Source organism: Dasypus novemcinctus, chromosome 1 (assembly GCF_030445035.2).
Source record: "Dasypus novemcinctus isolate mDasNov1 chromosome 1, mDasNov1.1.hap2, whole genome shotgun sequence".
Taxonomy (NCBI): domain Eukaryota; kingdom Metazoa; phylum Chordata; class Mammalia; order Cingulata; family Dasypodidae; genus Dasypus; species Dasypus novemcinctus.
The window spans coordinates 49787238-49799799 of NC_080673.1; the positions used below are offsets into that span (position 1 = coordinate 49787238).

Consider the following 12562-nt stretch of genomic DNA (forward strand, 5'->3'; position numbering starts at 1 on the left):
CTCCTAGAAGAAAATATAAGGAAACATCTTCAGGATCTTGTGGTAGGTGGTAGTTTCTTGGATCTTACACCTAAAACATGAGCAATGAAAGAAAAAAATAGATAAATGGGACCACCTCAAAATCAAACACTTTTGCAGCTCTAAGGACTTTGTCAAAATAGTGAAAAGGCAGCCTCCTCAATGGGAGAAAATATTTGGAAATCACATATTGAAAAGGTTTAGTATACATGATATATAAAGAGCTGCTACAACCCAACAAAAAGACAAATGACCCAATTGAAAAATGGACAAAAGACTTGAATAAATATTTGCCCAAAGAAGAAATACAAATGGTGAAAAAAACACATGAAAAAATGTTCAACATCACTAGCAATTAGGGAAATGCAAATCAAAGCTTCAATGACACATCATTTCACACTTATTAAAATGGCCTCCATCTTCCTCTTTTTTGGCTGGAACCACGGAGGGTGTCAATGAGAAGAAGAAGGTTCCTGATGTGCCAGAAACCCTTAAGAAAAAGTGAAGGAATTTTGCTGAGCTGAAGATCAAGCACTTGAAAAAGATGTTTGCCCAAAAGATGCTTCAAAAGGCAAGGAAGAAGCTTATCTATGAAAAAATTAAGCATTATCACAAGAATATAGGCACATGTACAGGACTGAGATTCAAATGACTAGAATGTCAAGAAAAGCTGGCAACTTCTTTGTACCTGTGAAACCCAAATTGACATTTGTCATCAGGATCAAAGATATCAATTGTGTGAGCCCAAAGGTCCAAAAAAGTGTTGCAGCTTCTTTGCCTTCACCAGATCTTCAATGGCACCTTTGTTAAGCTCAACAAGACCTCAATTAATATGCTGAGAATTGTGGAACCATATATTGCATGGGGGTACCTGAACCTGAAGTCAGTGAATGAACTGATCTATAAGTGTGGTTATGGCAAGATCAACAAGAAGCGGATTCCTTTGACAGATAACTTATTGATTGGTAAATATGGCATCATCTGCATGGAAGATCTGATTCATGAGATCTCTACTGTTGGGAAGCAAACAACTTCCTGTGGCCCTTAAAATTATCTTCTCCCAGAAGTGGAATGAAGAAAAAGACAACCCATTTTGTAGAAGGAGGAGATGCTGGCAACAGGGAAGACCAGATCAATAGGCTTCTTAGAAGGATGAACTAAGGTTCTACCATGATTATTTTTGTAATCTGGCCAGTTAAACAGTGACTGCTTAAAATTGAAAAATAAAATAAAATAAAATGGCTGCTATTAAAAAGACAGAAAACTACAAGTGTTGAAGAGGATGTGGAGAGATAAGAGTGCTTATTCACTGTTTATAGGAATGTAGAATGGTACAGCCACTGTGGAGAACTGTATGGCAGTCCCTAAGGAAGTTGAATATAGACTTGTCAAGTGACCTGGCAATACCACCTCTAGGTATATACCCAGCAGAACTGAGAGCAGTGATACAAACAGACATCTGCATACTGATGTTCATAGTGGTATTATTCACAGTTGCCAAAAAATGAAAACAACCTAAGTGTCCATCAACCAATGAATGAATAAAAATAGTATAGGGTATCCATACTATGGAATATTATGCAACTGTAAGAGGAAACAAAGTCTTGAAGCATATGACAACATGGATGAACCTGGAGGACATTATGTTCAGTGAAGCAAGCCAGACACAAAGTACAAATACTGATTATAAACTAAATACATTGTATAAACTTATGGAATTAATAACTAGAATATTGGTCACCAGAAAATAGAATGAGGTTAGAGAACGCAAAGTTGAGGATTAATCTTTGCAAAATTGGTAAAAAGTTTGTTTATAAATCTTTGGAAATGAACAGAAATGGTAAAAGCACATCATAGTTTGTAACTAGCTGAGTTGTTTTATGGGTATAACAGTGGTTGAAAGGGAAAGTCTGCAGACATGTATATCCCTAGAAGAAAAGCTTAAAACTGTAAAATTTGAGTGGGCAAAAGATTTGAATCAATATTTTTCCAAAGAGGAAATACAAATGGCCAAAAAGTACATACAAAGATGTTCAACATCACTAGACATTAGGGAAATTCAGATAAAAAATGCAATGAGATATTGTATTATCAGCATTCTGTAGGGAAACAGAATCAACAAGAGATAGCTGTAAATAGTTTGTAATTCTATAAGAGTCTCTCATGCAGCCGTGGGGATGCACAAGTCCAGGTTCCACAGGCAGGTTGCAATCGGGGGTTGCAATGAAAGTCCAATGAAGATTCTTGACGAGTTCTGGGAGATGTTGGCTGTCCAAAGACGGGCTGGGAAATTCTCTCTCAATGCTGGAATCACTTCCCCTTCTAAGCCATTCAACTGATTAGGTTAAGCATCACTCATTGCTGATGGCAATGTCCCTAATTGAAATATAATTATAACCAGCCATCTATGATTTACCATGGCAGTAAAGTCAATGGGGACTAAATTTCATAAATGCCCTTGCATTACAGTTAGCCCTGTGCTTGCTTGACCAAACAATTGGGCACAATTACCTGGCCAACTTGACAAAATAGCCTAACCATCACAGATATCATTTCATGCCTGCGGAATGGCCATTATTTAAAAAACAGAAAACTTCAAGTACTGAAGAGGATGTAGGGAAATAGGAGCACTCCTTCACTTTTGGTAGGAATGTAGAATGGTCCAGCTTCTGCGGAAGACAGTTTGGTGGTTCTTCAGGAAGCTAAATATAGAACTGCCATAGGATCTGATAATCTTGCCACTACAAATATACCCAGAAGAACTGAGACGAGGGACATGAACAGACATCTTCCCACTGATATTCATAGCAGCATTATTCACAATTGCCAAAAGATGGAAACAACTCCAATGAATGTCTATCATCCAATGAATGGATAAACGAAATGTTGTGTATACATATGATGGAATTCTATTCAGCTGTAAGAAGAAATGAATTTGGGATGCATATCACAACAGGAATGAACCTTGAGGACATTATGTTGACTTGAAATAAGTCAGACACAAAAGGACACATATTGTATGATCTCATTAATATAAACTAAATATGATGAGTAAACTCATGGAGTTAAACTATAGAGTATTATTTATGAGGAGATAGAATGTGGGTTGAGAAAGGGGGATTGATGCTTAATGTATGTAGAATTTTTAATAAGTTCAATTGTAAATGTGTGGAGATGATAGGGCTGATGGTAACACACTATTGTGAGTATAACTAACACTGCTGATTTATAAATGTGATTGTGTTCAGAGATGAACTTACCAGGTGCAATGGATGTATCACGATGATGGGAGAGAGTGTTGCTGTGGGGGGAGTGGGGGGCGGGGGCGGTGGGGTTGAATGGGACCTCATATATTTTTTTTTAATGTAATTAAACAATAACAATAATAAATAAATATTAAAAAAAATAATAATAATAAAAGAAAATAAAGGATAAATAAATAAAAAAAAAAAAAAAAAAAAAAAAAAAATAAATGTGATTGTGGCTGAAAGGGATAGCCTAGGGATAAAAATGCCAATTGAAAGAAAGCTAGAAGATAATTTAAGGACTGTATAATATACTGATTTGGTGGTGGATGAGGCTTGCAGTTAATAGCACAAATAAAAAATGTTCTTCTTTTACAAGGTATTAAGAATATGGTGATACATGGGAAAAATACAACTAATGCAATTTATGGACAATAGTTAACAGTAATATGGTAATATTTTTGGCAGCAGTCAAAGAAAATACTATATCAATGCTAAGGGCCAAAAATAGGGGGTATAGGGGGCTTTGAAATTTTGCCTTTTGGAGCAATGAAAACATTCTAAAATTCACTGAGGTTATGACAGCACAACTCTGTGATGAAAATGAGAGCTAATGTGTGTACACTTTGGATGGATTTTATAAAGTATGGACCATACAACATAGACAACCCCATGGTGGATGATGAACAGTGCAGATATAAGAATATTCTGTCAAGCACTGTAACATACATTACTAATACATGGTGTTAATAATAGGGGAGTTTGTGAGGAAAATACACCAAATGTAAGACATGGACTATAGCTAGTAGTAATATTTTGATGATTTCTTTGATCATTTGTAACAAATATTTTGCAACAATGCAAGGTGGTGGTGGTTGGGCAATGTATAGGAATCCTTTAAAGTATGCATTATTGTGTTCTGCACTTGCAACTTCTCTAATTAAAAAAATCTCTTGGGCTACCCTGTCAAAACAAGGAAACCCACTTAGAAGACTATAGTCCAAGAAAGATATGATGGGTTTGGTTAGAGACTTGAAGAGTAGTGGATAGATTTAAGGTATATTTTGGAGGTAAATCCAAAGGACTTGGTGAGACAATGAATCTGGGAAGAAGAAAAGATGGAAGATTACCCTCAGTTTCTTGCTGTGGTAGGCAGTCTCCAAGATGGCCCACAATGATCTCTACCTCCTGGTATTCTCACTCTTGTGTAATCCCTTCCCACATCATAATAGGGTTTGTCTGTGTGATCAATAGAATATAGAAGTGATGGTATATGACTCCCAGGGCTAGGTCATAAAAGACATTGACCTTACACCACTCACTCCTCCCGCAGAAAAATAGCTAGAGGACAGGTTAAAATGGACTGGGGGAAAAAAGTTCTAGGGTGTAGGATACCAGGGAAAGGCTGGACAATACCCACATGAGAGAGAGGCATAGGAAAGGAACTTCGACACTAAGACCATGAGTAGACTGCAACTGGAGCTGCCAGTGCCCCTCTCCCACCCTATGATGAGACAGGTTGAATTTTATGACTTCAAGCCTGCAGTTACTGACAAAGGGGACTGCAGGGATCCACCTCCTCAGGAAACAGGAGAAGAGGGACCTAACCTAAGACTGATTCAGATTTTGACCCACAAATTTGGTCTACTGAGTCCCACCAGCCCTGCACGGCAGGGTGAGGCCACACCATTGTTTGCCTTCAGAGTTGACACAGGACTAAAGAGATCTGACCTTCTCAATCACCTTCCCTACTGACTTGGACTGGTTGTTGAGGACACAGAGGGGACTGGAATTATTTCCTACCTGGGAAAGATTGGAGAAATGACTCAGAGAAAGTTTGCTTTGGGAGCCTCTTAGCCTCCAGGCAGGAACCTTTGTCACATCAATCCAGTCTCTGTTGCAGCAAACACATTCCAACCAGGCTTTGTGCTGAGAGGCCTGCTGAAGAGCACCATCTGCTGGCCAAGCAGGGACATGCATGTGAAGAAATTAGAAGTAAATACCTAAAAGAGGGTTTTACAGCCTTTACATCCTCCTTCTTCAAGGCCCTTGGAAGTGGGTCTGCAATACATTACTGGGTCCAGGGCCCAGATTTGAGCAACTAAGAGGGACAATCCTAAAGACCTAGAACAGGTTGAACCAAGAATCAAGGCACAGCAATAACAGTCTTCTGCCACTAAATCCCTACAAAATAGAGAGAAATTGAGCAACAGAATAAACTCTCCATCAAAATCAGATGCCTACAAAACACACTAAAAATATGGAATAAATGCCCAAGCAAAGGAATATATCAAAGACCCAGGTGAGACACAGGATTTGAGACAACTAATCAATGAAAGTCATACAAATTTCCAAAATCAAAGTAATGAGCTGAAAAACAACATGGCTAAAGAGATAAAGAACATCAAGAAGACACCAAGTGAGCACAAAGAAGAATTTGAAAACCTGAATAGAAAACTGAACTCATGGGGATGAAAGAAACAATAGGTGAAATCAAGAGCACATTAAAGGCATACAACAGCAAACTGAAAATGATAGAAGAAAGAATAAGTGATACAGAAGACAGAACAGCTGAAATTGAAGAGAAAATAGAGCAGAGAAAGAGAAGAATGGAAAAAATTCATCAGACACTCAGAAAGTTAAATGATAACATGGTAAATGTATGTGTGTCATAGGAGTTCTAGAGGAGAAAGAGAAAGGAAAAGAGGTGAAAGAGTATTTGAGGAAATAATGGATGAAAATTTCCCAACAGTCTTGAAAGAAATTAATTTACATGTCCAAGAAACAGAGTGTACCCCAACCAGAAAAAATCCAAGTAGACCTACTCCAAGACACATACTATTCAGAATGTCAAACATCAAAGATAAAGTTCTGAGAGCAGAAAGGGAGAAGAAACCATAACATAATAGCATGCCCAGTAAGACTTAGTGTGGACTTCTCATCAGAAACTATGGAGGCAAGAAGACAGTGGTATGATGCAATTAGGATACTGAAAGAGAAAAACTGCCAGCTGAGAATGCTTTATCTGACAAAATTGCCCTTCAAATATGAAGGTGAGTTTAAAATATTCACAAACAAACAGAAACTAGGAGAGTTTGTAGGAAAGAATCCACCTTTGCAGGAATTATCAAAGGGACACATACAGCCCAAAAGGAAAAGACAGGAGAGAGAGGCTTAAAGGAGAGTGTAGAAGGCAAGAATAGCAGAAAGGATAACCAAAAGAATAAAAAGACAGATGAAAATTAGATATAACATATGAAAACCAAAGAATAAAATGGTGGAAGTAAATAATGCATTTACAGTAATATCACTGAATGTGAATGGATTAAACTCCCCAATCAAAAGATATAAGCTGACAGAATGGATGAAAAAAAAATTAGCCATCCATATGTTGCCTTCAAGAGACACACCTTACAGCCAAGGATACAAATGGCTGAAAGTGAAATATTGGGGAAAAAATAGTCCATGCAAATGGTAACCAAAAATGAGAGGAAGCTATACTAATATCAGACAAAACAGACTTTAAGTGCAAAAAAGTTATAAGAGATACAGAAGGTCATTATAAACTACTGAAAGGAACAATCCACCGGGAAGAAATAATAGTCATAACCAGGGTGCCCCAAAATACATGAGGCAAACTCTGGCAAATCTGATGGTAGAAATAGGCATCTCTACAATAATAGTTGGAGACTTCAACACACCACTCACATCATTAGATAGAACAATTAGACAGAAGATCAACAAGGAAACAGAGAACTTGAGCAATGTGATACATGAGCTAGACTTAACAGACATATACAGAATGTTGCATCCCAAGTCAGAAGGGTTATACATCCTTCTCAAGTGTTCATGGATCTTTCTTCAGGATAGACCAGATGTTAGGTCACAAGGCAGGTCTTAAAATATAAATAGATTAAAATTATACAAAGCACCTTCTCAGATCATAATGGAATGAAACTGGAAATCAATAATATAAAAGGAGAAATTTTGAAAATATATGGAGGCTGAACAATATACTCTTAAACAATCAGTGGGTCAAAGAAGAAATTGTAAGTAAAATTAGTAAATATATTAAGACGAATGAAAAAGAACAAAACATATTAAAACTTATGGGATACAGTGAAGGCAGTGCTGAGAGGGGAATTTATACCCTAAAAGTCTACATTAAAAAAGATGAAAGAGCTAAAATCAAAGATCTAACTCAACAACTGGAGAAACTAGAAAAAGATCAGCAAACCATTCCCAAAGCAAACAGAAGGAAAGAAATAAAAAAGATTAGAGAAGAAATAAATGAAATTGAGAACAATAACACAAAGAAAAAAACAGAGAAAATCAACAAAAACAAAAGCTGGTTCTTAGAGAGGATCAATAAAATAGGCAAACCCCTATCTAGACTAACAAAGAAAAAGGAAAGAAGGTGCAAAAATAAAATCAGAATGAAAGGGGGGAATTTATGACTGACTCCACAGAAATAAAAAGGTTCATAAGAGGATATTATTAGTAACTCTATGTCAACAAACCAGACAACTTAGATGAAATGGAAAAATTCTTAGACATGCACAGTGTACACTGATACTACAAGAAATAAGAGAATTCATCAAAACAATCACATTTCAAGAGATTGAATCAGTCATCACAAATCTCCCCAAAAAAGAAAAGTCCAGTACCAAATGGTTTCATGGGTGAATTTTACCAAGCATTTCAGGAAAAATTAACACCAATCTTTCTAAACTCTTCCAAAAAATTGAAGGGAGGGAAAATTACCCAGTACATTTTATGAAGCCAATATCACCCTAATATCATAGCCAGATTAAAAAAATTACAGACCAATCTCTCTAATGAGCATAGATGTAAAAATTCTCAACAAAATACTTACAAGTAGAATCCAACAGCATATCAAAAGAATTATACACCACAACCCAGTGAGATTTATTCCTGGTATGCAAGGGTGGTTCAACATAAGAAAAATCATATAAGATACCACAAAAACAAATTGAAAGAAAAGAAACAACATGATCATCTCGATCAATGCAGAAAAGGCATTCAACAAAGTCCAGCATCCTTTCTTGATAAAAACACTTCAAAAGGTAGAAATAAAAGGAAAATTCCTCAATATGATAAAGGGCATACATGGAAAACCCACAGCCACCATGGTACTCAATGGGGAAAGTTTGAAAGCTTTCCCTCTATGATTGGGAACAAGACAAGGATGCCCACTGTCACCACTGTTATTCAACAGTGTACTAGAAGTTCTACTTAGAGCAATTAGACAAGAAAAATTAAATAAAATAAAAGACATCCAAATAGAAAAGTGGAAGTAAAACTCACTATTTGCAGGTGACATGATCTTATATTTAGAAAATTCTGAAATATCTAAACAAAGCTACTTGAACTAATAAATAAGTTCAGCAAAGTGGAAGAATACAAGATGCACACACAAAAATCAATAATGTTTCAGTACACTGGTATTGAACAATTTGAGGAGGAAATCAGGGAAAATATTTCATTTGCAATAGTAATAAAAAGACTCAAATACCTAGGAATCAATTTAACCAAGAAGTATAGGATGTATATTCAGAAAACTACAAAATAATGCTAAAAGAACTCAATGAAAACCTAAACAAGCAGAAAGATATTCCATGTTCATGGATTGGAAGACCAAGTATCATAAAGACTAAATATCATAATCCTACACAAACTGATTTATAGATTCAATGCAATACCAATCAAAATTCCAACAGCCTACTTTACGGAAATAGAAAAAACAATTACCAAATTCATTTGGAAGAGAAAGTGCACCCAAATAGCCAAAAGCATTCTAAAAAAGAAGAGCAACATGGCAGGAATTTCGCTGCCTGATCTTGAAACATATTACAAAGCTTCAGTGGTCAAAACAGCATGGTATTGGCACAAAGATAGATGTATTGATCTTTGGAATAAAATTGAAAGTCCAGAAAAATACCTTCACCTCTATAGACATCTGGTTTTCAACAAACCTACCAAGTCCATGTTAAAGAGACAAAACAGTCTCTTCAATAAACGGTGCTTAGAGAACTAGATACTCATAGCCAAAAGAATGAAAGAGGACCCCTATCTCACTCCCTACACAAGAATCAACTCAAAATCGATCAAAGACCTATATATAAAAGCCAGAACCATAGACTACTAGAAGAAAACATAGGGAAACATCTTCAAGACCTTGTAGTAGGTGGTGGTTTCTTGGCCCTTACACCCAAACAAGAGCAACAAAAGAAAAAAATAGATAAATGGAACCTCCTCAAACTTAAACACTTTTGCACCTCAAAGGACTTCGTCAAAAGGGTGAAAAGGCAACTAACTCAATGGAAGAAAATATCTGGAAATTGTATATCCAATAAGGGTTTATTATCTGTGATATATAAAGAAAGCATACAACTCAGCCAATTTAAAAATGGGCAAAAGACTTGAACAGACATTTGTCCAAAGAAGAAATACAAATGCTAAAAAAAGCACATGAAAAAATGTTCATCATTAATGATTAAGAAATGCAAATCAAAACTACAACAAAATATCATTTATTTACTATATCATTTATTTACTATAATATATATAGATATATTAAATATTAGATTTATATCTATCTATATATATATATTATATATATCTATATTAGATATTTATATATCTAATATATTTATATATTTATATAATATTATATATATTATATATATTTATATAATATATATTATTTATATTTATATAATAATATAGATCTATATTAGATATTTGCTGTATCTAATAGTAGTTATTTGAATGGCTACTATTTAAAAGATAGAGAACTAGAAGTATTGGAGAGGATGTGGAGAGATAAGAAAGCATTACTTTTGGTGGGAATGAAGAATGGTACAGCCACTGTGGAGGACTGTTTGGCAGTCCTTAAAGAAGTTGAATATAGATTTGCCACTTGCTCTGGCACTGCTATTACTTGGTATATACCCAAAAGAACTGAGAGCAGTGACACGAACAGACATCTACACACCAAAATTCATAGCAGCATTATTCACAGTTGCCAAAAGATGTAAACAACCCATGTTCCATCAAACAATGAATGGATAAACAAACTGTGGTACAGTCACACGATAGAATATTATGCAGTTGTAAGAAGAAATGAAGTCATAAAATATATGAGAACTTGGATGAACCTGGAGGACATTAGGTTGAGTGAAGCAAGCCAGACACAAAAGGACAAATACTGTATGATTGTGCTACTATGAACTGAATATATTGTGTAATCTTATGGAGTTAATAACTTGAATATGGGTCACCAGAAAATAGAATGAGTTTAGAGAATGGAAAATTGAGAGTTAGCTAGTGCCAAATTGGTATAAAAGAATTGTGTTAATCTTTGAAAATGAATAGAAAATGTGAAACCACAACATGTTTATAACTAGCAGTGCAACCATATTGGTATGGCAATGGTTGAAAGGTCATGTAAATTACTAAAAGGAAAGCTAAAACAATGTAACATGGGACTGTATAGCATTGTAAAACCTCATGTGAAATACAAATATGGGTGATATTGCTTATACAAGACTTTTTCTTTGAAGCTGACCAAATATATGTTAATGTTACAAGATGTTAATATCAGATAAACAAAAACATTATGCTAAGTGAAGGAAACCAGGCCCAAAGTACTACATACTATATGATTCCACTTATTTAATATGTAAATATAAATCAATTTATAAAGATGAAATTAGATTAGTGGTTATGTAGGGCTGTGGAAGGATAGAGGGATTGTGAGTTGACTGCTAAGGGGTGTGGAGTTTCTTTTTGGAGTAGAACAAAAAAGTAAAAACTTTTTTCATAATGAAGGCACAACACTGTGATTATACTATAACCCCATTGATTATATACTAAGGATATATTGTATGGTATGTGAATATATCTCAAAATGAAACTGCTTTAAAATAAATAAATAAAATTGCAAGAATTAGCCAGAAATAGCAGCTCTGTACAGCAGGGGTAGCATAAAAGGACTGAGAGGTGATGAATTTTTTTGTTTGTTTCTTTGTCCTTTTTGTTTACTATTTTTTTATTGAAATAATGAAAATGCTCTAATAATGATTGAAGTAATTAATGCACAAATATGTGATTATGCCAAATACTACTGAGTGTATATTTTGGATGGATACTATGCTTTACTAATATATATCAACAAAATTTTATTTAAAAAAAAAAGTGAGCAGATGTGACTCAAGCAGTTGAGTGCCTGCCTCCCACATGGAAGGTCCGGGGTTCGGTTCTAGGTGCCTCCTGAAGAAATGTAAACTAACAACAAGCAAAACAAGCAAGGAAACCAACTCAGGGAAGCCAATGTTGCTCAGTAGTTGAGCACCGGCTTCCCACATATGAGATCCCAGGTTCAATCCTCGACCCTTCGTACCTCAAAAAAAAAAAAAAAGACATTGATCTTTTGGTTTGCTCTTTCTCTTTTAGATCACACACTCTGTGGGACATCGGCTCTGGGGGAAGTAGACTTATGAAAAAGCCCATGTGACAAGAAACCGAGGTCTCCTGCCAAAAGCTGTGAAAGTGGGCCAGCTTGGAAGAACATCTCCCAGCCCAGTCAAGTTCTCAGATGACTGAGGCTGAGACAAACATCTTGACTGCAAGCCGGTGACAGACCTAAACCAAAACCTCCCAGCTAAGCTTCTTATATATTCCTTTCTCACCAAAAGAAGGAGATAATAAATTGTCACTTGAAGCCACTAAGTTTTGTGGTAATATGTCACACAGCAAAAGATAACTAAATGCACTTAGCGAAATGCATTTGCTTATGCAATCAGAGGTACTGTTTACTAAGCTGCTAAAATCTAGGGATTTAGTACAGATTTCTAGGAATGATCAAGAGTTAATTTTACACATGTAGAATTGTGAGCATCTTTTAGATATCTTAGAGATGATTCCATATAGAGAATAGAACTGTTATGGGATTCAAAAATGTGATCTGAGCCAAAGATATAAATCTGGGCATGATAAGCTTGTAGAGGATAATTTCAACCATAAGAATATATGCAGTCACCTAGGAAGGTTATTACTTATTAAAAGAGAAGAGGGCTTGGAAACCTAACACTTAGATGCTTATTTATTTTCACCTCTTTTGTACCACTTTAGTCCACTTCTCTCCCTTTTATTCTAGCCACTGTCGTGGAGACTGGTTTCATGCACTTTTCTATAACCTTTGCACAGGTGCAACCTGACAAAGCATCTTATCATCTCATAATTTCTACACTGGAGATCTTCCAGTGTGCAGCTTG

At 35.6% G+C, this 12562-nt stretch overlaps 1 pseudogene; it reads left to right on the forward strand.

Annotated features, from left to right (window-relative positions):
• The first annotated feature begins 547 nt into the window (after positions 1 to 547).
• On the forward strand, positions 548 to 1211 carry LOC101436550 (large ribosomal subunit protein uL30-like; annotated as a pseudogene).
• The last annotated feature ends 11351 nt before the right edge of the window (positions 1212 to 12562 follow it).